Source organism: Carassius carassius, chromosome 3 (genome assembly GCF_963082965.1).
Source record: "Carassius carassius chromosome 3, fCarCar2.1, whole genome shotgun sequence".
Classification (NCBI taxonomy): Eukaryota; Metazoa; Chordata; class Actinopteri; order Cypriniformes; family Cyprinidae; genus Carassius; species Carassius carassius.
In genome coordinates this window covers 43,132,651-43,159,305 of record NC_081757.1, presented here as the reverse complement: position 1 = coordinate 43,159,305, position 26,655 = coordinate 43,132,651, and the positions used below count along the sequence as shown (strand labels likewise).

At 40.1% G+C, this 26,655-nt stretch overlaps 1 protein-coding gene and 1 long non-coding RNA gene across 11 annotated transcripts in view; one reads left to right on the top strand and one right to left on the bottom strand.

The window, feature by feature from the left end:
* Positions 1-26,655, bottom strand: part of LOC132127567 (adhesion G protein-coupled receptor L3-like) — a 267,112-nt gene that overhangs the window by 125,081 nt on the left and 115,376 nt on the right. The gene's annotated exons all lie outside the window — the stretch shown is intronic.
* On the top strand, positions 12,072-14,076 carry LOC132127764 (uncharacterized). The gene is made up of 3 exons (XR_009427595.1): positions 12,072-12,196; positions 12,550-12,604; positions 14,045-14,076. It is a non-coding gene; the product is annotated as an uncharacterized LOC132127764 (long non-coding RNA).

Below are 26,655 nucleotides of genomic sequence, written 5' to 3'. Positions count from 1 at the left end.
ACAAAGAACTTCAGAACATTCTGATGAAGCACAAGACTGCAAATCGAATCATCATCCATGTTGGGAAGAATGATATTCAGAAAGAGCAGTCAGAACCCCTTAAGAAGGACTTCAGTGAACTCTTTGAAACACTTCGAAGACTCAAAGTTCAGTCGTTCATCAGTGGACCACTCCCAGCAAGGGGAACAAATATGTTTTCACGGTTGCTTGGGCTGAACACATGGCTACAAAGATCTTGTAATATAAAAGGAGTGAATTTCATTTACAACTTCAATCTTTTCTGGGGCCATAGACAATTGTTTAAACTGGATGGCCTCCACCCAAACAAACTTGGTGCTAGAGTGTTTAAGGACAGTATCTACTTTTCCCTCCGTCATCCTTCAGCAGAGTGTGTCAATCCATTCAGCACACAAACCGGGTCCGAGTCATCATGGGGTTGACATATCCCACAAGGACACTGATAACACCATGCAGCCAAAACAAGCACTGTTGATAGACACTATCCCGGCTGAGCCCTGCCCACAGAGCTCCTCACAGACTGACTGTGATGTATCAAAACAGCTACAAGATTCAGCACCCAGGGATGACTTTCTGGAAAACAGCCCGGGAAGCCAGGACAACATATCACAGCCACCGGAAACACCAGAGACACAGCCCATCTCACCAGACACATTATCCCTTTCTCCAGCATCTCCACTTCTGTGCTTTTCACAGAAAATGGAGGAATTGGTGTATGCTGGGACTAAACTCTCTCACTCATTTGCTGCAAGCCCGCAGATATCAACAAAAAAACGGCGGGCCCCACAACCACCAAAGCCTGTGGTCCCTGCTCAAGCAAGAGCCATCCTACCGCTGCCACAACGCCAGGGCCCAAACCCTCTATCTGCTGAAGGTGAGCCAAAAACAACTGATAGCAGCTCTCAGTGATATGTGTCGGGTCCCCGCTATAATAACAGCAACATTCCCAAATGCCTACTGAACAAGCGGGAACCCAGTGTGCCTGTAGCTTTCTCTATTTCAGTTTTATCATGTGATAGAAAGTCTAAGGCCATCTCAAGCCGAAGGGCAAACTCATCTAATCTGCTCATCTAATCTCAAACTAAGATTGATGTAAAGACACAAAGCACAGCCATCAAGTTAGCATCTATAAACATTCGCTCGCTAAAAAATAAATCATTTCTAATCAATGACTTTATAACCACAAACAATCTGGATTTTATGTTTCTAAACGAAACATGGCTTGAAGACAGCTGCAATGCAACAGTCCTTAATGAAGCAGCCCCTCATAACTTCACTTACATGAGTGTCTGCAGGACTGTTAGGAGAGGTGGGGGTGTAGCTGCTCAATTTAAAGATATATATCAATGCAAGCTAGTGTCATTTGGTCAGTACTTGTCTTTTGAATATCTAGGGATTGTGCTGAAAGGTGCTCCATGCATTCTGTTTATTATTATTTATAGGCCTCCAAAATACTCTCCAGCCTTTGTTGAAGAGGTCACAGAAATGTTATCAATGATTTCCTCAGAGTTTGACTGTTTTGCTATTGCAGGGGATTTTAATATTCACATAGATAATGCAGAAAACAGAACTACAAAAGAAATGATAACGGTTCTAAACACTTTTGACTTGACTCAGCATGTGCATGGACCCACACACAAAGGTGGACACACTCTAGACTTAATCATCAGTAGGGGTCTAAACATTTCATCCATTGTTATTAAGGACATAGCACTATCTGATCACTTCTGTATTTTTTTTTATATTTTGATGTCTGCTACAACTGAATTTAGATCGGTCTTTGTCAGAAGGAGATGCATTAACGAGAACACAAGTGTACTATTTATGGAGGCTATATCTTTAACACCAAGCATTTCTGCAGACTCTGTTGATACTCTCCTTGATTCCTTTAACTCAAAAGTTAAGAATGTTATTGATGATATTGCTCCAATAATAGTCAGTAAGAAAACAAACAGACAGAAATCAGTTTGGAGAAGATCAACAGCAGTTCAGACTATGAAAAGACAATGCAGAAAAGCAGAGCGGATGTGGTGGAAGACAAAACTTGAAATTCACTATAGCATCTATGCTTTTATAGCATCAGCCTTCATGCTTTTAATGTGAAACTAGCCACAGCTAGACAGAATTTCTTTTCAAACCTTATAAACAGTAACTTAAATAACACTCGTACTCTTTTTGCCACTGTTGAGAGCCTGACAAACCCCCCAAGTCAGATTCCCAGTGAAATGCTCTCAGACAGCAAATGCAATGAGTTTGCATCCTTCTTTTCTGAGAAGATCATCAATATCAGGAAGGCGATTAGCACATCCTCAAGTAATGCAGAGGTCAGACAGATTAGGCCACAATATCAAAAAGATACTATGTCTATTTTTGAAGCAACTGATTTCAAAATTCTGGAAGACAGTGCAGCACCTAAAATCGTCAGCCTGCTATCTTGACACATTTCCCACATCTTTTTTCAAAAGTGTGCTTAACTGCTTAGAAGCAGATCTTTTAGAAGTGGTGAACGCCTCACTTCTTTCTGGGACATTTCCAAACTCCTTAAAAACTGCAGTTGTTAAGCCCCTCCTGAGCAATCTTGATAACACCATTTTGAGCAACTTTAGACCAATATCTAATCTTCCTTTTATAGGCAAAATTATAGAAAAGGTAGTTCCTCTTCAGGAACTCGAGCTGCGTCGAAGCGCTTTGGGGAACGCGTTCAGCGTACGCGACTCTGAATATCGTGTGTAATCAGTCCAATGGAAGGGGGTGACGTCACCGACGTGGTGACGTAAGTGACCAGGAAGCTATAAAAGCACGTGCCACGCAGCTGGCGTCAGCTTCGCATCTTTCAGCAAGCGCTCTGTGTGTGAATGTCATTTGTCCGTCTTGTGAGTCTTATTTACTGTTGTCTGTCCAGTTAAAAGAGCTCCTAGACATGCCAAAAAGCAAGGCGAAAGTTAAGCACTCAGATGGCGATTCCAAATCGCGTTATAGGCTGTGTGTTCCTCCCTGCCCGAGATATATAACGGGTGGGGATACACAGAACCTGTGCGTGGTTTGCCTGGGTTCGAAGCACGCTGAGTCGGCTCTCGAGGGGGCCGACTGCCCGCACTGTGAGCGAATGTCTGTGCGGCTGCTTCGTTCCCGGAGGGCCCTCTTCGAGGAATGGGGCCTTCGCCAGCGTTCCCCGCAGTGCTGGTCCCGCTTCTGCCGAGGCAGAACGGCGGCTGCACTCGTGGGGTTCGCAAGTCGATCTGGTAGAGGGAATGGAGACGGGCCAGTCCCTATCTCCTTCCACTTCTGCCAGATCCGGCACCCAATCCCTAGAGTCGGAAGCACGCACAGCGGTTCCTTCCACTCAGGGTGAGGGATCGACGCTCCGCCTCTCTTCCTTCGAGGAGGTCGATGTGGAGTCGCTCGATAGGGATTCGCCACCCCACTCGCTACAGTATGAGGAGCTCTTAGAGGTGGTTACTCGCGCGGTGGCCAAATTAAGTATCGATTGGCCCGCCGAAAAGTCTACCGAACCGCAGAGAAGCAAGCTGGATGAACGCTTCCTGCGCGCGAGTCAGCCACCTCCCAGCCGGGGCCTTCCATTCTTTCCCGACCTGCATGATGAGATCGCCAGGTCGTGGAAACGTCCATTCTCTGCCCGCATCTACATCCCCTCGTCTGATTACTACGGAAATGTAGTGGGGATGGGAGAGCACGGTTATAGAGCGATGCCCCGGGTGGAACAGACGCTTGCGAGCTATCTGTCCCCTGGCCCCGGCATTGCCCTCAAAGCCACTAAGAACAACTTCGGCTTTGGTGGGCAAAGGGTATGCGGCTGCAGGTCAGGCTGGTGCTTTCTGCACACCATGGCGGTGTTACAGGCGTACCAGGCCGACCTGCTCAAGGAGCTAGACGAGGGAGAGGAGATCAAGTCCCATGATATTTCTGAATTAAGAAGGACCGCTGATCTCTCCCTCCGCGCCACCAAGGAGACCGCCAGAGCGATTGGCGGTCCATGGCAGCTATGGTGGCCGCGGAGAGGCACTTATGGTTGACCCTGACCGATATGAAAGAACGGGACAGGGTCTGCCTCATGGACGCCCCGATCCAGCCGACTGGCCTGTTCGGCGACGCAGTTAATTCTGTCGTCGACAGGTTCCAGGAGGCCCGCAAACAGGCGGCGGCGTTCCAAAAGTTCCTCCCTCGTCGCTCCCTCGGGGCATCTGGGAAGGAGATGCCCCAGCCGCACCCTAGCTCCTCACACCGCGAGGCCCAGAAACAGAGCGTCGCCTCTCGTGCTCCTCCGCGTCGGGAACGAGAGTCTCAGCGACGCTCTAGGCCGAGGTCTTCTAAGCCCAAATTAGATTTAAGGGCGGTTATCGAAGCTAAGAAGTCCTCGGCCAAGAAACCCTGACGCCAATGGCCCGGGGTTTCAGAGGGCAGCCTCCGCTGGGGTAGAACGGTACACACCGCAGTCCACGGTGCCCGTCCCACCTCAGTGCCCTCTAGGGGTCGTTCTGCCAACCCTGCCAGTGCTCCAGGGCGCAGCGGCCCCGGGCGAGCATCGTTCTCAGTATCCTCCGCCCGTGCGCGTAGCGGGGCTGGGGCGCTCGCCGCCCCTGCGGGGGTCTCTTACACCAGAGGTCAGTCTCGAGAGACTGATTCCCTTAGTAGATTATTTAGCAGCGTGGAAACTACTGCCAAATGTATCTCGTTGGGTCCTGCATATAGTAGAAAAAGGCTACCGCATTCAGTTCGGCTCCGTGCCGCCTATATTCAACGGGGTCGTTCACACGATAGTGGGCCCCGGGCAGGGTCTGGTTATGGAACAGGAAGTGAAAACCCTATTAGAGAAGGGGGCCATCGAGGTGGTCCCTCCTCAGGACAGGGAGTCCGGATTTTACAGCCGGTATTTCATAGTTCCAAAGAAGGATGGGGGGCTGCGTCCGATTATAGACTTGAGGGTCTTAAATCGTTCAGTTATGAGACTGAAGTTCAGAATGCTCACAATCAAGCATGTTGTAGCTCAGATCAGGTCCGAGGACTGGTTTGTCACGATAGATCTCAAAGACGCATATTTTCATATCTCCATCCTTCCTCAACACAGGAAGTTTCTGAGGTTCGCTTTCGGGGGCGAAGCCTACCAATATCGAGTACTTCCCTTTGGCCTCGCACTCTCACCCCGCACGTTCACAAAGTGTGTAGATGCGGCTCTGGCCCCCCTGCGCACGCAGGGCATCCGCATTCTCAATTATATCAACGATTGGTTGATTTTAGCTCAGTCAGAGCAGATTGCGGTTCGACATCGAGATGTCGTTCTCGCACATATGGGGGAGCTGGGTTTGAGACTGAACGCCAAGAAGAGTGTACTTTCTCCGGCTCAGAGAACCACCTATCTAGGCGTAGTATGGGATTCGACCGCGATGCAGGCACGATTGTCCCCTGCTCGTATGAGTCGATCCTCATCTCAGTCAAGAGAGTCAGAGAAGGCCAGTCACTCACTGTCAAACAATTTCAGAGATTGTTGGGTCTGATGGCAGCTGCGTCCAACGTGATACCTCTTGGCCTACATGAGACCCCTACAGTGGTGGCTCAAGACCAAGGGATTTTCCCCGAGGGGCAATCCGCTTCGCACTATCAAGGTCACGCGGCGCTGCCTCCGTGCCTTAGACATGTGGAAGAAACCTTGGTTCTTGAATCAGGGCCCGGTGCTGGGAGCTCCTTGTCGCCGTGTGACACTAGCGACGGACGTGTCCCTCACCGGCTGGGGTGCAGTCATGAGTGGCCACCCTGCCCGTGGTCTGTGGAGCGATCGCCATCTAACGTGGCATATCAATTGTCTAGAAATGCTAGCAGTTTATCGTGCACTGAAGCACTTCCTCCCAGACCTGAGAGGTCACCATGTGTTGGTGCGCACCGACAACACATCAGTGGTCTCTTACATCAACCACCAGGGCGGTCTGCGTTCGCTGGCGCACCAGACCCTGGTGTGGTCCCAGAACAAACTCCTCTCATTAAGAGCAGTATATATTCCTGGGAAGTTAAATATGGGAGCAGACATACTGTCGAGGCAGGGGCCGAGGCCCGGGGAATGGAGACTTCACCCACGGGTGGTAGATCAGATATGGAGAGTGTTTGGCAGGGCTCAAGTAGACCTTTTTGCGACTCAGGAGACGTCACAATGTCCCCTCTGGTTCTCTCTAGTTCATCCAGCTCCTCTGGGACTGGACGCTATGGTACAGACCTGGCCGAGGCTTCGTCTGTACGCTTTTCCCCCTATCGCTCTGCTTCCCGGAGTTCTGGCGAGAGTACGCCGGGACGGGGTCCGTCTGTTATTAGTAGCCCCGTTCTGGCCGGGCCGAGTATGGTTCTCAGATCTAGTCTCGCTCCTCGACGGCTCTCCGTGGGAGATACCGATCAGGACAGACCTACTCTCACAGGCGCAGGGCACGATAATTCACCCTCGCCCGGAGTTGTGGAAGCTGTGGGTGTGGCCCCTGAGGGGGCACAACTGGTAGCAGCTGGTCTCTCAACTGAGGTTGTGGAGACCCTACTCCAATCCAGAGCTCCCTCTACGAGGAAACTGTACGCCCTGAAGTGGAAGCTTTTCACTTCATGGTGCAGAGACCGCCAGCTAGACCCAGCAAACTGCCCAGTTGGTACAGTTCTGGAGTTTCTACAGGCTAGGCTCTCTGCAGGGTTGACCCACTCTACTCTGAAGGTCTACGTGGCGGCCATTGCGGCCTACCACACCCTTCTCGACGGTCAGTCTCTGGGAAGACACCCCCTAGTTACACGTTTCCTCCGCGGTGCACTGAGGCTGAGACCTCCAGTACGGTCCCGTATTCCCCCGTGGGACTTGGTTGTGGTGTTAGAGGCTATGTGCAAACCCCCGTTTGAACCTATTCAAGATATCTCAGACAGACATCTCACACTTAAAACCTCTTTTCTGTTGGCTATTACCTCTCTGCGGAGAGTAGGAGATCTTCAGGCCCTCTCGGTGGCCCCTTCTTATCTTGAGTTTGCACCAGGCATGACTAAAGCGTTCATATACCCTTGAGCGGGATATGTTCCCAAGGTTCCCTCTGTTACACCACGACCTGTAGTGCTGCAGGCCTTCTGTCCTCCTCCCTTTCGGGAGCCCGACCAGGCGAAGCTAAACTGTATGTGTCCGGTTCGAGCACTGGACGCATACGTCCACAGAGCTGCCCTGTGGAGAAAAACTGACCAATTGCTTGTGTGCTACGGTCCCCCCAAGAGGGGTTCTCCTGCTTCTAAGCAGACTATTAGTCGTTGGATAGTCGAGGCTATCAACGTCACCTATGAGTCCTCTGGTCGTCCCCCGCTGTCGGGAGCCAAGGCTCACTCTACTCGGGGTATGGCGGCCTCTAAGGCCTTCTTAGCAGGTGTATCCATGCTGGACATCTGCAACGCTGCGGGGTGGTCCACGCCCTCTACATTTGTTAGGTTCTATGGCCTAGATATGCCAGTCACTCCAGGCGCTTCTGTCCTCCTGTCCTGAGCTGTGCTCTTCGGATACACACCAGGCAGGGGTTTGGTAGTCTGGCGGCGTTAGGACTCGTTCCCCAAAGCGCTTTGACGCAGCTCGAGTTCCTGAAGAGGAACGTCTCTAGGTTACGTATGTAACCCTAGTTCCTCGAGGGAACGAGACGCTGCGTCTCGGAGCCATACCCCCGGCACCCCTGCCGGCGCTTGCTGGTACTCGAAGCTGACGCCAGCTGCGTGGCACGTGCTTTTATAGCTTCCTGGTCGCTTACGTCACCACGTCGGTGACGTCACGCCCTTCCATTGGACTGATTACACACGATATTCAGAGTCGCGTACGCTGAACGCGTTCCCCAAAGCGCTTCGACGCAGCGTCTCGTTCCCTCGAGGAACTAGGGTTACATACGTAACCTAGAGACGTTTTTAATCAGCTGAACAAATACTTAAACTCAAATGGATTCCTGGAGAATTTTCAATCTAGTTTTTGACCACATCACAGCACATAGACAGCACTCATTAAGATAATAAATGATATTCGCTTAAATTGTGACTCTGGCAAAATATCGGTGCTGGTATTGCTAGATCTCAGTGCTGCGTTTGACACTGTCGATCATAACATACTACTAGAGAGACTGGAAAACTGGGTCGGGCTTTCTGGGATGGTACTCAAATGGTTCAGGTCATACTTAGAAGGGAGAGGCTATTAGGTGAGTCTAGGAGAGCATAAGTCTAAGTGGACGTCCATGACATGCGGAGTCCCACAAGGGTCAATTCTTGCACCGCTCTTGTTTAGCCTGTATATGCTCCCACTAAGTCAAATAATGAGAAAGAACCAAATTGCCTATCACAGCTATGCTGATGATACCCAGATTTACCTAGCCTTATCTCCAAATGACTACAGCCCCATTGACTCCCTCTGCCAATGCATTGATGAAATTAATAGTTGGATGTGCCAGAACTTTCTTCAGTTAAACAAGGAAAAAACTGAAGTCATTGCATTTGGAAACAAAGATGAAGTGTTCAAGGTGAATGCATACCTTGACTCTAGGGGTCAAACAACTAAAAATCAAGTCAGGAATCTTGGTGTGATTCTGGAGACAGACCTTAGTTTCAGTAGTCATGTCAAAGCAGTAACTAAATCAGTATACTATCATTTAAAAAACATTGCAAGAATTAGATGTTTTGTTTCCAGCCAAGACTTGGAGAAACTTGTTCATGCCTTTATCACCAGCAGGGTGGACTATTGTAATGGGCTCCTCACCGGCCTTCCCAAAAAGACCATTAGACAGCTGCAGCTCATCCAGAATGCTGCTGCCAGGATTCTGACTAGAACCAGAACATCTGAGCATATCACACCAGTCCTCAGGTCCTTACACTGGCTTCCAGTTACATTTAAAGTACTTTTACTCGTATATAAGTCACTAAATGACCTAGGACCGAAATATATTTCAGATATGCTCACTGAATATAAGCCTAACAGACCACTCAGATCATTAGTATCGAGTCAGTTAGAAATACCAAGGGTTCACACAAAACAAGGGGAGTCCGCCTTTAGTTACTATGAGAAACAACTGTTTCTCCGCAGTTGGAATCAGCTTCCAGACGAGATCAGATGTGCTAAAACACTAGTCACATTTAAATCTATACTTAAAACTCATCTGTTTAGCTGTGCATTTATTGAATGAGCACTGTGCAATGTCCGAACTGATTGCACTATATTTTCACAGTTTTTTTTATTTTATTTTATGTAAAATCGTTTTCTAACTGTTTTTAATTCATTTTAAATAAGTATTTTTTTTAATAATTTTAAAAGTTTAAAAAATGCTTGTTTTATTCTTGTTATTATTTTTCTTTATTATTATTTTACTTTATTTTAGGTAAAGCACTTTGAATTACTTTTGTGTACGAAATGTGCTATATGAATAAGCTTGCCTTGCCTAATATCACACAGGTCCCAAGTGAAATGGTTTGTTCAACAAACATAAGAAACAAGACTTGATTTCAATTATCATCAGTAATGTGGAAAGTGGGTGTTACACTACAGTTCAAGGCTGTATTTATTTGATTAAAAATACAGTAAAAACAGTAAAATTGTGAAAAATTATTAACATTTCATGTAACTATATTCTATGTGAATTAAATATGAAATATAATGTATTCCTGTGATCAGAGTCTTACTCCAGTCTTCAGTGTCACATGATCTTCAGAAATCATTCTAATAAGATGATTTGCTGCTCAAGAAACATTTCTGATTATTATCAATGTTGAAATCAGTTGTGCTGCCCAATATTTTTGTGGAAACCATAATACATGTTGTTTTTCAGGAATCTTTGATAAATAGAACGTTCATTTGAACAGCACTTATTTGAAATGGAAATCTTTTGAAACATTTTAAATGTCTTTACTGTCACTTTTGACCAAATAAATTAATGCTTTTTTTCATAAAATAAAAATAAAAATAATAATAGTAATAATAATTACCACCAAACTTTTGACCAGTAGTTTGTGCAAAAATGAAGCCTGAATGCATGCTAGTTTGCCTAAATAAGTATGCATAATAAGTAGATATTTGGCTATTGATTATCTAGATGACATCAGCAAAAAGATCATTTCAGACTAACAACATTTTCAAGAAACTCACTTGATCTTTTAATAAGATCAGGAACATTTTAAGTCCCCATAAAATTTATGGAAATATAAGTGGCTTTCAGTATGAATTACGGTCCAACAACACAATTTGCATTTAGACATAGATTGCAGTCAAAATGATCTCCGCACCACTAATTTTCTGTCATTACAAACGCCACAGATGAGCAGAGGAGATTCCGTAACATAAGTTACAAGCCTCTCAAACTACACATCATAAGCAGTTCAACAAATCAAGCCACTGGGAGTTTAAGATGGTAAAAAGACCAATTTAATTTCATATTGACAGAAAAACTCTGTAAGACTGAATGAAAGGATGAGATCAGTGTGTGTGCATATAATGCATAAAAGCATGTGATAGAGATGCATTTTGATTTCAAATGCTCTCGCTAGCTGATATTAGCGAAGCATACCGTCACACAGAGAAAAGCAATTTTGACGAGAAGACTCTCCATCGGTATAAAGCAGTTTTACTACCTCTGAGAGTATTTCACATGCTCTGATATTGTGTTTATATGCACAGTTCTTGACTGAAAGCACTTTGTGCCACTTATGAAGAATGACAGCATGCATTTTTTTCACACTGAATAATTTTTCACTACAAAATATGTTACATTATACTGTAGAAATGAAATGCGCTGTGAATTGTCATTAACCTGTGGTAGGTGACAACATGTTTGGAACTGAATGTTAATTTCCAGATAGATCTTTGTGAAAGACATTTCTGCATGAAGAAGGTCTGAGCTTTAACACTTTGATGCATTTATTTTATTAAAGATACAGTTAAAAACATGACTATTGTGTTTTTCCCCTACAATTTAAAATAACTGTTTTCTGTGTAAATCACAAAATGTAATTTATTTCTGTGAACAAAGCATCATTACTCCAGTCTTCAGTGTCACATGATCCTTCAGAAATCATTCTAATATGCAAATGTATTCAATATTTGCTGCTTAAATATAATAAAAATCTTAAACTATGAGTGAAATGAAGCTCAAACTACAACAATTTTAATAGAAATATTTTTCATGCATTTCCCAAATAGCTTATTCCATTCACAGATTTCAGCTGTTTTATTCAAACAGGCCATGCACTACACTACTGGCCTCTAGCAATCATGTTAGATTCAAACATCAACATGTTTTTAATGATTATTGACAAGGACACTCCACACTTGAGTCGAAGTGCATGCCAAATCGACTACAGATCTGGCACAAAAAGACTGGAGAAGGAAGATTTTACAAAAACAAATAAATACACACTGTAAAAAAAGTCCGTAAAAATACAGTACAATATACCGTAATAATTTAAAGGAATTGTCCGTATTTTCTTTTTACAGGTGTTTCCCCGTATTTTTTTAATTACGCTTTGCATTGTGGGTACAAGAAGCTCAGTCGACAATCGGCGCGAAACCAGTGCTTGAGCAGGCACCATTATTCACAGAGTCTCGGTCAAAATCTAATTTTAAAGTCGGATTTAGGATTTGGAGAATGGTTCTTACTCTTCCTTTGTAAATTATGTTTTGTTAAATGTAACAAACTGTAGCGTTAACTTAGTTGCTGCCTGGCTTGTTTGGCAAATGGATGTCGGAGCCGTTGCATTCAACATTTTCAGCATAACGTTAAGTGACCGTCTCATCTTACACTTCTAACGTTATACAGAGTGGAGGTACGTGTTACAGTACTCACGTTTTATAAATAAAGGTTTATTAACGTTTTATTGTTGTTAATGCAGAGTAACATTTTTTTGTTAATGAGCATCTCGTAAAGCATCCGGCATATTAACGTTACCAAAGTGTCTCTGACGTTACTGAGGTGATATTGAGCAGCTGTGATAACGTTAAATCTGAAGTGCGGTAACTTACAACTGTGTTTAGAGCATGGTTTAGAGCACTTTATGCCTTCAACAGGAGCTGGCAGAGTAATGGGCAAGAAAAGAAGACACCATTAACGTTACGACTTTATGTTTTAAAAGAGATTATACGACCAGGAGAAGATCTGACATCACGGAGTTCTTCAAGGATAACACACCTTTTCTGCCAAATGAGGTAGGTTTTGACATTTCATCGGCTTGTTTATTTTAAACACACACACACACTCGAGAAGTTAATTCTGTAACTTTACTGGCACACTGTCCGTGAACGCACACGTCGTGCACGCGCAGAGAATGCCGCTTCATAGAGCGCGCCAGGAGCGCATCAAGTTCTCTCTCACTTACACATACAAAAGCACGCAAAATTGTCAAAATGAGAATTTTTGGCGAGTGAGAGTCTTAAATAAGTCTTGACTGATGTAAAGAGTTGGGTCTGTGTCAGATGTCCGTTGATGTGAGTCATGTTTTAAAGGGACAGTAGTTCATGACATTGATGGTGTTTCTTTTCGTTTTCTTTTCTAATGACAGGTCATAATTGCTGCTGTACTTTGCATCCCAAGCACCCCCTGCATTCTTATCATGGGTTTATATTCTGTTTTATTTATTAAGTTTTTATTTATGGAAGCATATGGGTAGCAAAATTAAATTAGAAATGTAATATGCAAAATGGCAATGCAATATGTAAAACGGCAATGTGTTTCTGTATTTTAATATACATTTTCCCATACAAATGTTTCATATTTAGTGCAAAATGAAAAATCTATTATATAGTTTACATTTGCCATTTCCTACACTAGTTTTAATATGCAAAATAAAAACATATTTTAATGCTTTATAAGTTGCAAAATTCAAATAAACATATATTACACAAATTGATTAGATATGGTTAATATGTCCAAGCAAAAACTGTAGTAAAATTATCATTTAAATGCAGTTTTTCCTAAATAAATTTTGACTTGGGGGTAGGACACTTGGGATTGCATTTTCATCATAATACAGCATGATAATTGTAGCAAAATACAGTGAGAATTTCAGAATGCATTCTGAGCCAAAGGTGCTGCAAAGTGGTGTTTTAAATTTCTATTATTCTTAGTGCATTGAAGAAGTGGATTGTCACTTACATACAAGATGTTTCAATTGCATTTTCACTTAATACCTCGCGATGAATAAAAAGTCAATGTGGATTTGAAATGCATTTGAAAATGCAACTCGCCCCCTCGCCTGTCAATCGTTAGGCTACATCAAGATGGGGCTCGGCAACAGGACACACAATAAGTCAATATTCAGTCAACCAAACGCTCTCCACACTGACTTAAACTAAATTCATCGCAGGGTATTAAATGAAAATGCTATTGAAACATCTTATATGTAAGAGTCAATGCATTTAAGAAAAATAAAAGATTTAAATCACCATTTTGCTGCACATTTGGGTCAAAATGCATTCTGAAATTCTCACAGCATTTTCGCTACAATTATTATGAGGTATTATGAGTAAAATGTGTTCTACCCTCAAGTCTAAATGCATTTAGAAAAAATTTCAAAAGCATGTCAAAAATTTTACTACAGTTTTTGCTTGGACATGTTAAACATATCTAATCAATTTGGGTAATACACTTTCATTTTAATTTTGCAACTTATAAAGTGTCTAAATGTTTTTAATTTGCATATTAAAACTAATGTAGAAACTGGCAAATGTAAATCATATAACAGAATTTTCATTTTGAACAAAATTTTGGACACATTTATGTTGAAATGTAAATTAAAACACAGAACTACATTACCATTTTACGTATTGCATTGCCATTTTGCATATTTCAAATTGCTACCCATATGTTTCCATATTTATTTACCATTAGGGATGTTCAACACTGACAAAAAAAAATAGTCATTGAGTTGTTTATTCAGTTAACTTGGTTAGTGAAGTTGTTTGTGTAGGAAAGATTTAATCAATGTTCGGAGTGCATTTTTGAATTTACAATGTGTTGTTTATAATTTCTTTGTTTATTGTTATTGGTGATTCCAGATTGCTGTCATACAAGTTACCATTTCCACCCCCATTGTTTTATTTTAAACGTAAAACATCTAGAGGAGAATGGCACCTACGCTGGAATTCATACAAATGTAAGGAACATATCTAATGAAAATGTGTATAAAGCATTTTGTTGCCTTTTAGTGGAAAATAATCAAAGGGTTAGTTCAGTCAAAAACAAAAATTCTGTCATTAATCACTCACCCTCATGTTGTTCCGAACCTGTTAGACCTTCGTTCATCTTCAGAACACAAATTAAGATATTTTTGATGGAATCTGGGAGCTTTCTGACCCTGCATATACAGCAAGGGCCCTACCACGATCAAGGCACAGAAACATAGTATAAGGACATTGTTAAAATGGTCCATGTGACATCAGTGGTTCAACTGTAATTTTACAAAAATATTACTTTTTTTTCTTTTTTTTATAAAAAGAATACTTTTTTGTGTGCAAAGTAAACAAAATTACAACTTTATTCAATGATTTATCCTCTCCTGAGAGAGTCTGCCGCCATTAACTAGAGTACCATTAATTTGCGTGTGCATTAATTTGCCAGTAAACAAGGTGCAGTGCATGCAGGGTCTACGTCAACAACACCACACACATACCCCATGGGTCAGAGAGCTCTCGGATTTCATCAGAAATACCTTAATTTGTGATCTGAAGATAACTGAATGACTTAACAGATATTTTATAAGCAATGTTTAAACTGGAACTTAATAATTCAATCTCAACCTGTTCTGCATGTTATTCTGTACTTTTTCATTCATTTTCATTTCTTGTCATTAACAGTCTTCCTTTGAAGAAATCCTGAATGAGCGACAAAGGTTCAGATGAAGGCAATCCATGCTTCCAAGACTCATGTATGAACTACGTCTACAACCCGAATTCCGGAAAAGTTGGGACGTTTTTTAAATTTTAATAAAATGAAAACTAAAGGAATTTCAAATCACATGAGCCAATATTTTATTCACAATAGAACATAGATAACGTAGCAAATGTTTAAACTGAGAAATTTTACACTTTTATCCACTTAATTAGCTCATTTATAATTTAATGCCTGCTACAGGTCTCAAAAAAGTTGGCACGGGGGCAACAAATGGCTAAAAAGCAAGCAGTTTTGAAAAGATTCAGCTGGGAGAACATCTAGTGATTAATTAAGTTAATTTATATCAGGTCTGTAACAAGATTAGCTATAAAAGCTTTGTCTTAGAGAAGCAGAGTCTCTCAGAAGTAAAGATGGGCAGAGGCTCTCCAATCTGTGAAAGACTGCGTAAAAAAAATTGTGGAAAACGTTAAAAACAATGTTCCTCAACGTCAAATTGCAAAGGCTTTGCAAATCTCATCATCTACAGTGCATAACATCATCAAAAGATTCAGAGAAACTGGAGAAATCTCTGTGTGTAAGGGACAAGGCCGGAGACCTTTATTGGATGCCCGTGGTCTTCGGGCTCTCAGACGACACTGCATCACTCATCGGCATGATTGTGTCAATGACATTACTAAATGGGCCCAGGAATACTTTCAGAAACCACTGTCGGTAAACACAATCCGCCGTGCCATCAGCAGATGCCAACTAAAGCTCTATCATGCAAAAAGGAAGCCATATGTGAACATGGTCCAGAAGCGCCGTCGTGTCCTGTGGGCCAAGGCTCATTTAAAATGGACTATTTCAAAGTGGAATAGTGTTTTATGGTCAGACGAGTCCAAATTTGACATTCTTGTTGGAAATCACGGACGCCGTGTCCTCCGGGCTAAAGAGGAGGGAGACCTTCCAGCATGTTATCAGCGTTCAGTTCAAAAGCCAGCATCTCTGATGGTATGGGGGTGCATAAGTGCATACGGTATGGGCAGCTTGCATGTTTTGGAAGGCTCTGTGAATGCTGAAAGGTATATAAAGGTGTTAGAGCAACATATGCTTCCCTCCAAACAACGTCTATTTCAGGGAAGGCCTTGTTTATTTCAGCAGGACAATGCAAAACCACATACTGCAGCTATAACAACAGCATGGCTTCGTCGTAGAAGAGTCCGGGTGCTAACCTGGCCTGCCTGCAGTCCAGATCTTTCACCTATAGAGAACATTTGGCGCATCATTAAACGAAAAATACGTCAAAGACGACCACGAACTCTTCAGCAGCTGGAAATCTATATAAGGCAAGAATGGGACCAAATTCCAACAGCAAAACTCCAGCAACTCATAGCATCAATGCCCAGACGTCTTCAAACTGTTTTGAAAAGAAAAGGAGATGCTACACCATGGTAAACATGCCCCGTCCCAACTATTTTGAGACCTGTAGCAGAAATCAAAATTGAAATGAGCTCATTTTGTGCATAAAATTGTAAACTTTCTCAGTTTAAACATTTGCTATGTTATCTATGTTCTATTGTGAATAAAATATTGGCTCATGTGATTTGAACGTCTTTTAGTTTTCATTTTATTAAAATTTAAAAAACGTCCCAACTTTTCCGGAATTCGGGTTGTAGAATCCGTGTAAATTTGTGTTTTTTTTTTTTTTTTTTCAAATCTCAATTTAGGACTTGGACTAAAAATGCAGCAAAAGAAAAAAAAAGTAGTTTCCTCAGACGGGCACATGGCAAGAGATACTAAATGCACAAAAACACTTGGAGCCCTGATCTTAATTTGGATTGTATAGTTTTCTTAGTTTAACATTGAAATATCAGGCATAAGTGCATAAATCCTTCTTCTTTATTTTAAAATGCTGTACAAGAAAGTTTTTTTTTATTTTTCAATGTCAATTGTAGATGCAGATAATTTAGCATGAATAAGAGGTTAGTAATCTAACTAGGGTTAGTTCACCCAAAATATTATATGAATTATCTCATTCCAATCCTGTTAGACTTTTGTTCATTTTTGGAACACTAATGAAGATCCTTTTTAATGAAATCTGACTGCTGTACTGTATTGGACGTTGAAATGGTAGTTGCATAGGCTGTCAATTGAGGGACAGAAAGCACAGAGATTTCATTAAAAATACTCTTCATTTGTGTTTCAAAGATGAATGGAAATCGTATGGATTTGAAACGGTATGAGGGAGAATAACTGATGACAAAATTCACATTTTGTGCTTTTTAAATAATGTTGTGTTCTATGGGAAAATGGTGTCATTTCACTTGACTATTGACTATAAGTCTGTAGCAATTGTTAATAATGACAGCCCTGTCTTTGTATACATTTTTACCCCATGTATTTGAAAATGTATTCCTTGTGACCACTATTTGGTGCAACACCAATATTGTACAAGTACCTGTTCATGATTTCTTTTTTCTGCATGTTGCTGTTTAAACTAAAAATTGTTCTATAATGCAAACATTTTCAATGGTGCTTTTCACATTGTTAAATTGATGTCATAATATTTTTGTCTTCACCTGTTTAAAGCTACTGAACGCATTTTTAAGAATGTTAACATGAGGTAAAAATAAACCATGTTCAATTTGTACATATTGTGCTGGATTTATTTGCTACAGAAGAGTCCTATGCTAAAAAAAAAATTCAATCTCTGCATAACGGATTTTCCGTTTATGGTACGGAAGAAAATGTTAATCTACAGAAATTTCCGTTTCACTGTTGAAGGAAGTGTCCGTAAAGTGTCTGTAAATTTAACAGAAAATGTCCTGGTAATTTTTTTTCCAGTACATTATCCGTTTGTACTGCAAATATTGTAGATGCATATCTAATATTGTGAAAATATGTCCAGGGCAAGTGGATGAGGGCAATCTGGCATTGCTTGAACCTTTATTAATCCTGACAAAAAAACTGGCCTTATAGGTTTTTTTTTTTTTTAATGAGTGCATTTATTTTTCCTCAAGGGGCAGCGAATCATGGTTCATAAATGGTTTTGAGTAATGAGGGTTTTAAACATATGTCAGAACATCATAACATCTTAATCCTCACAGACGGAGATCAGGTGAATGAAGTGTGTAGTACCTGACACCTCCAGCACATCTGTGAGAGACAGAGCTGATCTAATGCTTGTTTAAGGTCTGTAACAGCGTTTCCTGATGTGTTCAGACTGAGGAACCAAACACATCTATGTCTGCACAGTCCAGGGCTCAGTTTACGGCTGGCCCCCTCTCACCACCAAAGGACAAAGGTTTGCTACATTTTGATTGGATCTTGGTGGACTAACATAAGAAATCTGTCCAACGACATCAGATAAAGATGCCAGGACACCTTTGGTACAAAGCCAGGGAAGGATGGGACTTCCTATTGGTCAAAATGCAGCTTCACCCACCAACAGAATGATTCCTAAGGTTTTGGCCTGTGACCGCCATAAAACTTCCTTAGGACGTCTGAGTTCCATCCAAATTAAGTCAAAACGATGTTAAACTGATACAAACTACAACACACACATCTCATACTTATTCAAATAAATAAGTATTCTCAGTGACAGCGACGTGTAGTGCAAAACCTTAGACAAACTCAGCCGTTAATGGACAGATGTACGCATGCATGACAGTTCAGTCTTCTTCTTCCAACATGTTTGGACTTAATGTGTTTGTAACACTGCCAAATGTACTCTGGTTGTGGTTTGGTAAGTGAAAAATGCATTGGTAAAGATTTAGTGACATTTTTGTAAATGTGTGTTTGGACCATGCAAATAAGTTCCACAAGAGGAAAGAATGGTGGGCAACACTGTTTCCACTAACTCTGATGGAAACAGCCAATCACAGGCTGCGAATGGAGAAGCGCCAGATTGCTATCTCCTCCTCATCAGAAAGAGATAAAGGTACCTTCTCTCCCTGTCAGGGAGAGAGACACACAGAGCACGTTCTGAGTCTTTCATCCAGAGAGACTGCAACAGATCCTCCATTCTGAGTCTGAGCACTGCAATGGAAAAGACATTAACAGATACACTGTTCTGAGTCTGAGGACTGCATGGGTGAAACAAAAGCAGATCAACCCCAGTTCTGAAGTTCTGAACCCAAAAGGGAAGAGACAGCGACAGACACAACCGTTCTGAGACACTAACAGATAACCCTTGGTACTGAGTCTGAGTCCCATAGGAAAGGCAAAAACAGATAACAAGTCCCGGGTCTCCAGCTTCGAGGCAGCAACACACAGCAACAGACAACCACGTTCTGAGCCTCCAGCATTCAGACTTCATTTAGAGTCTGAGCGAGACAACAACAGATGCAGCACGTCCTGATTCTTCAGCCTAGAGAGACAAAGCTGATTGAGTCTCTAGCCCAGAGAGGCAGAAGACACACAGACATCTGCAACAAGGTTAGGATCCGGCGAGCAGACCTTCACTTCAAGGAACCTTTGCTTGCGTGTTCCAGGCTAAGGGCCTTCTGCACCTGCTCCAGGGCCACACTTGCGTGTTCCAGATTTTAAGACCCTTTGGTGCTCCAGGAGATCAGCTTTATGTTCAAGGCTGTTGAAACGGATTCCTGCTCCTTTCCTCACTGCATTGCTACCAGCACAACCAGTGGATGAAGTCACCGCTACCGGACTGCTCACTCGACCACAGAGAACGTAAATATCCCTTATCCAAACCTCATCCAGAGACCTTGGCAATGTATTATCAGTATATGATTTGTCTAATTTACTTTAGATATTATATATCTGATTGCAGTTTATAGCAAATCTTTCATGTATTTGTTTGATGCATAGTAGGGTTCTTCACATTATTTCTTTCAGAGTTGCAACAGTTTATCTTTCCAGATAATGTAGCTCTGACATTGCAACACCCAACATAATCACTTGCATTTTATGCTCTTTATTCCCATTTCATTTATGGTATTCATTTAGTAGTTGTTGATAACTCTTGTTAACTCTTGATAAAATCTATTGTATTACACTTGTGTCTTCCTTGTGTTGATGATACAGAAGAGGTTCTACAAGTTAAAGATCCAGCAATCTTTCTTATGTGATGTACTCATAACCACACCTTAAGTGACACGAGATCCAAATACCATAACGTCATTGGTGACACCAATTTATTATTCAAAATAAACTGTACATCAATAAACTAAATAAATAAATAAATAAAAATGGTCACATCAATTAAAATAAATTTTGACTGAAAATATATATAGTATTATAATATAAAAACAGCAACACTTCTCATTTTTATTTAGTTTAACCTGATGTACAAAAATAAATAAAACTGAAAGAAAAATTAACACAAACTATATAGATTTAATGCCAAAAAGTTATATATATATATATATATATATATATATATATATTTGATTTCCAGTATTCTTAGACTGAAATCGGTTTTCTTCAAATTCAACAATGCCTTAATATCATAAGTGAAGACAGAGATCATATTCATAGCAAACCTTTCCTCCCTCAGCAACTTAAATCATGTCTGATGCAATTCACTGCAGCATTCTACACACACACACACACACACATCAAAACTGTGAAGAATCACTCAATGATATCTTGAACACCTGCATATGAATCTATCAGACTTTTAGAGTTTCTCAGAAAACTGTGTTTTATGTGACGCTGCGCCTGAAAATGTTCAGCTCCTTAAACTGCATCTGTGCTCATACTGTAGATCATAAAAAAAGCTTCTCTAGGGTCTTTTTAAAAATAAAAGTAAATACAAATTTGTAAAATAAATATATTTTTGTTTATATATTTTATAAAATATAAACTATTAAAATATAAAATATTTTAAAATATAATTTATTTTAAAACGGGTCTAAAAGCCTTTTTATTTATTTATTTTTAAGTGGCTATTGCCTCTGGATATTAGCTGTGTGTGTTCGTGAGATGACGAGCAGACAGGTGGCTTGCGGCCCGGAAAAAGCAGATCTATTCCCACGAGGGCAGAATTCCACACAATGAAGAGTAGCGCTTCCGAATTGAGCTATCAGATTACTCGAGCAAGAGCCGTGTGTTGAGATCTCGAGGACCTCTTCCAGTTACAGAGCACACAACCACAGACAAAGAGAAAATAATATGACACAGATGTGGGCAGCAGCAGAATCTTATTTGCTCATTTTGAAATTCCACTGGACAGTAACGCTGCCCTCAGAATGTGGTTTGTTACGTAAACCTTGAAAAATCTGATCTTAAGCGCTTGACAATGAACAGACAAAAAGAGAGACAAAAGCAGCACTATAGAGGACACCAGACCTGACATGTGAGTGAGTATGTCTGGTCTGAGAAACATGCATCGCCAGCTGTTGCACTTTTCAAAAATTCAATTCAGTTCCATACCGGCATAACAAAATTTAGAACTGTACAACAATAGCGGAAAATTAATGAAACAATTTAGAAATATTATATGACAAAATGTATAACTGCAAAAGGAACAAACAAAAATATATAAAAAAAGAAGAAGAAAAAAAATTATAATAATAATTAAAAAAAATGTATATATATATATATATATATATATATATATATATATATATATATATATATATACACATATAAACACAATAGAATGTCAAATATATATATATATATATATATATATATATATATATATATATATATATATATAGTTTTTTATTTATTTATTGATTTTTTTTTTTGTAGATTTTAAGTAAATTTGTTTTAGTGGCATTTCTCTGATTGCTCAGGAATTGTGATTGTGAAATGAAAGTATGATAAATTTAATACGTGCTCTCTCTCATTCTCTGTTTGGATTTTCCTCTTGTCTTCTGTCTAATAGGCTTAAAGGCTAAGTGGGATGGAAGCATTTGAGTTTGTTTTGTCTCTGGACGAGAGCTTTGCCTCCTCTCGTCTCTGCACATTAATAAGGCTGAAGACACAGAAGAGCAGTCATGCCACAGGATTCTCCTCAACAACTCAACACACGCTTCAATAAGGATGGGTTGACAATTTCAATTCTTTGATTTTAACAAGCAATACGCTTTGTGATTTGTTACTCTTGATATTTACTAGATTTTTTTATGTATCACTACTTTACATAAGACATTTTACTGAAACTCTACAAAACACATTATACAGAAACTCTACATGATGCATTCTATTATAAATCTACATGAAATGTTCTACTGAAACTCCACAACATATTCTACTGAAACTCCACGTGACACATTCTACTGAAACTCCACATGATGCATTCTACTATAAATCTACATGAAATGTTCAACTGAAACTCCGCAACGTATTATACTGAAACTCTACGTGACATTCTACTGAAACTCCACATGATGCATTCTACTATAAATTTACATGAAATATTCTACTGAATCTCCATAACATACAGTATTCTACTGAAACTACGTAACACATTCTACTGAAACTCCACATGACATATTCTACTGAAACTCTACATGATACATTCTACTGAAACTCTACGTGACACATTCTACTGAAACTCCACATGATGCATTCTCCTATAAATCTAAAACTCCACAACATATTCTACTGAAACTCTACTTGACATGTTCTACTGAAACTCTACGTGACACATTCTACTGAAACTCCACATGATGCATTCTACTATAAATCTACATGAAATATTCTACTGAAACTCCACAACGTATTTTACTGAAACTCTACGTGACATTCTACTGAAACTCTATGTGACATTCTATTGAAACTCCATGTGATGAATTCTTCTGAAACTCTACATGAAATATTCTACCGAAACTCTATATGACATATTCGACTGACACTGCACATTCTACTGAAATTCCATATAATTACTCAGCTAAAACAGAGAGCAATGAAAATTAAGTAGTAATTAGTTAAGTAGGATCTCACACTTCAAGCACTTTTGATGAAAAAAAATATATATATTATATATATATATTTATTTATTTATTAGACAGGATCAAAATTTCCCTTGGGACAATAAAGTTTATAATTATCTTATGACATATTCTACTGAAACTCTTCATGAAATCCTACCGAAATTTTACATGATAAATTCTACTTAAACTCTACATGACACATTCATGAAATAGACAACTGGAACTCTATGTGATACATTCTACAGAAATGCTACATGAGTCATTATACTGAAACTCTATGTGACACATTCTACTGAAACTCTACGTGGCATATTTTGTGGGAAGTCGTGGCCTAATGGTTAGAGAGTCAGACTCGCAATTGAAGGGTTGCGAGTTCGAGTCTCTGGCTGGCAGGAATTTTAGTGGGGTGAGTGAATGTACAGCGCTCTCTCCACCCTCAATACCATGACTTAGGTGCCCTTGAGCAAGGCATCGAATCCCCAACTGCTCCCCGGGCGCCGCAGCATAAATGGCTGCCCAATGCTACGGGTGTGTGTTCACTGCTGTGTGTGTGCACCTTGGATGCGTTAAATGCAGAGCATGAATTCTGAGTATGGGTCACCATACTTGGCTGAATGTCACGTCACTTTCATATTCAACCCAAACTCTATGTGACACATCCAACTGAAACTCTTCGTGACATATTCTACTGAAACTCTACATAACATTATACTGAATCTGTGAAAAAATCTACCGAAAATCTATAATACATTCTAAATCTCCTACATACTATAATGTTATTCTGCAACATACTCTAAAACTGTACCTTCTACTGAAACTCTACATGACACATTCTAATAAAACTCTACATGATATATTCTACTGAAACTTTATGTGATGTTTCATTAACAAATTTCGGCATGTGCAGATAATTAACACGGCCAGTCCATCATCAGTAATTACACCATCTATCCAACCAGCACAAGAGAGAACCCCTATAAATATTCAAAGCAGCCTTACCTTCATTATTTCTAGTCTTTAAGCATCCGGTTCGCTCCTTTGCCATAACAGACCATTTTTTTTTTCTGTCCAAACAACGAGGCTGGATTTTCAAATTATCAAATCATTTTTGGATTCTCCACAACAATCCACTATTGTGGACTAGGCCTGAGGAATTGCCAAATCTAGCAACAAAATGGCTAAGTTGGCAACACTGTAGGCTACCCAGGCATTCCAGCCTGCCTCGCCAAAAGTCAAAAACCCTTCCAACTTCCTGCATCCTACAGCTACAACAGCTTGCAACACAGGCCCTCATATCCCAGTTTTCCCTCCTGTTACTTCTAACCTTTTTAGCTTTTATAAAGGCCCCCAGCTCCCATAGCAGTCACTAGCATGAGGCTGCGTCTGCTTTTTTTTTTTTTATCTTACAATATGTGCAGTGGGCTGTACCATTAGCACGGGGGTGCTGCAGACTGTTTCACAAATGCTTAATGTGGCTTAAAACAGTGATTCAAGATTCAAGATTTTTATTTGTCACATATAGGATTATATAGAGCATATATAACCAGCAGTGAAATGTGAGGACACACCTTATTAATAAAAATCAAATAGGCTACTATTTACAGACAAGCAGAATAGCCCAGAAAATGAAAGCAAATTTAGCTAAAATGCACATTAAGTGTTTTTTGCCCCACTGAAGACCTAAAGAAAATATGTGGCTCAATGAACAAAGACAAGAAAGTGGTATAAATTAAAAAGCCCAAACTTTGTATATTTATTAATAAAATGTCTTAATAATGTATAGGTACAGGAAACAAATGAGAATATGCATGCTACTCACTAAACTGTTATCCTTCATAGGCTTAATGGTAGAAGATGGTGTAAAAATGTTGTGATGTTTTTATTAATGTTGTGAACTATATTGCCTTGCATCTACTGGTAAGCAAATGTGACCGAAATATGAAATCGACAAGCAAAGTCTCAAGTTAAGCGTTTGTTTTCCTCCCTTTGGAAACAAAAATGCTATGGCTTAAGCCTTAATGCATTAAGACAGTGATTAAAAGAGCAAAGCAAACATCTCATTAATAAAACATAGCCTACTATTTACAAACAAGCAGAAGAGCCCAGAATGTGAACGCAATGCACAAGTTTAACGTGAAGCGATTTCCTCCCATAGAAACTATCTACCACACACACACACACACACACACATAACCATCGGGGAACATTCTAAAATGCGTAACGTGGCTTAATGCATTAACAGTGTGTTTTTAAAAGACCAAATTCAGTAAACATGGTACAGACAAGCAGGCGAGTCCAGATTTAGAATGCAACATGATCAATTATGTGTTAAGGTTTTCCTCCCACGGAAAACTTTTAACGTGGCTTATGCATTAAACAGTTTTTAAATGCCCAAACTCACTTAATATTATTAACATAGGCTAAAGCTTTATTCATAAACACCAGCCACGGAAATCCGTCTACATAGGCTATATCTCATCAGGGTTATGTTTGAACTGTAAAATCTACATTTGAAAAACATTATAGCCTACAGTAATTTGCTATGCTCTGCTGACACTTTCCATGGTCACGGCCGTTGCTGCCTGCCACAGACTTGCGGGACTTTGGAAGTGGCAGTGGCATCAGCTGCCACCAAGTTACATAATTTGTGATAATCAGAATCAGAAGAAGAGCTTTATTACCAAGTATGTTTACACACACAAGGAATTTGACTCGACGACAGAAGCTTCCAGTGTAGAAGAACGTACAACATAGTGCAGACATACATAGGAATAACACAGTAGGGATGTAATATAACACTAATATATATAAAAAAAAGGAATTAAAAAAAATTGAAATAGAAGTATAGGAAAAAAAGATAATTGTTTAGATAAATGTACAGGTAGGCCTATGTTAGTGTGCAGATAATGTTGTATCCTGCTGAAAAAACGATATGCAAATATTTTATAAACATTTATAATCAAATGTAGCTTTTTACAGTTCAAACATTGCACAGAGATATACACATTTCCGCGACTGATGTTTATGGATAAATCTTTAGTCAACGTCTCTGGTCATTATGTGTGTGTGTGTGGCACAATTTTCTATGCGAGGAAATTGCTTCATGTGAAACTTGGCGCGTTGCATTCATATTCTGACACATAATGTGCATTTTAGCATAATTTGCTTCCATATTCTGGGCTATTCTGCTTGTCTGTAAATAGTAGCCTATATGTTTATTATTAATAAGGTGTGTCCTCCAGTGTCACTGTTTTATTAGGATACATTTAGCCACGTTAAGTGTTTGTGATTGTGAAACAGTCTGCGGCACACCCCCGCGCTAATGGTACAGCCCACAGCGCATACTGTAAGATTAAAAGATTTATTTTTTCAAATGATCAATTTCTGAAGTCACAATTGAGCAAAAGTACAATTAAAAAAAAAAGGAAAGAGAATGGCAATTGTTAATTTATGAATTAGTTGAAAAAAAATGAAAACATAAATTTTTGGATTCATTTTTGCATTTGCACCATATGGTCTGAAAATTTTATTGTGAAGTATTACATGGACCAAATTAGAATGTCTAATCAAATTATTGTACCCGATCAGATTTAATATAAGTAACACAAAAATGCATCTCTTGGTGTCAAATATGTCTTCATAATTTGAAGTAGTGTTTTATATATATATATATATATATATATATATATATATAGTTTTTTTGTTTATTGTATTCTGGTTTTTGGAATATGTTTGTTTGTTTCTGCCTTGTGTGTTTGTGGATTATAGACTAGTTCTTACCATCAACCTGGCAGGGACTTCAGATGAAAATTAGTCTGACTAAATCTGGCACATTTACATAGTAGACTTGTTTACTCATGTTAATTAATGTATATTGTCCCTTTAAAAAAATT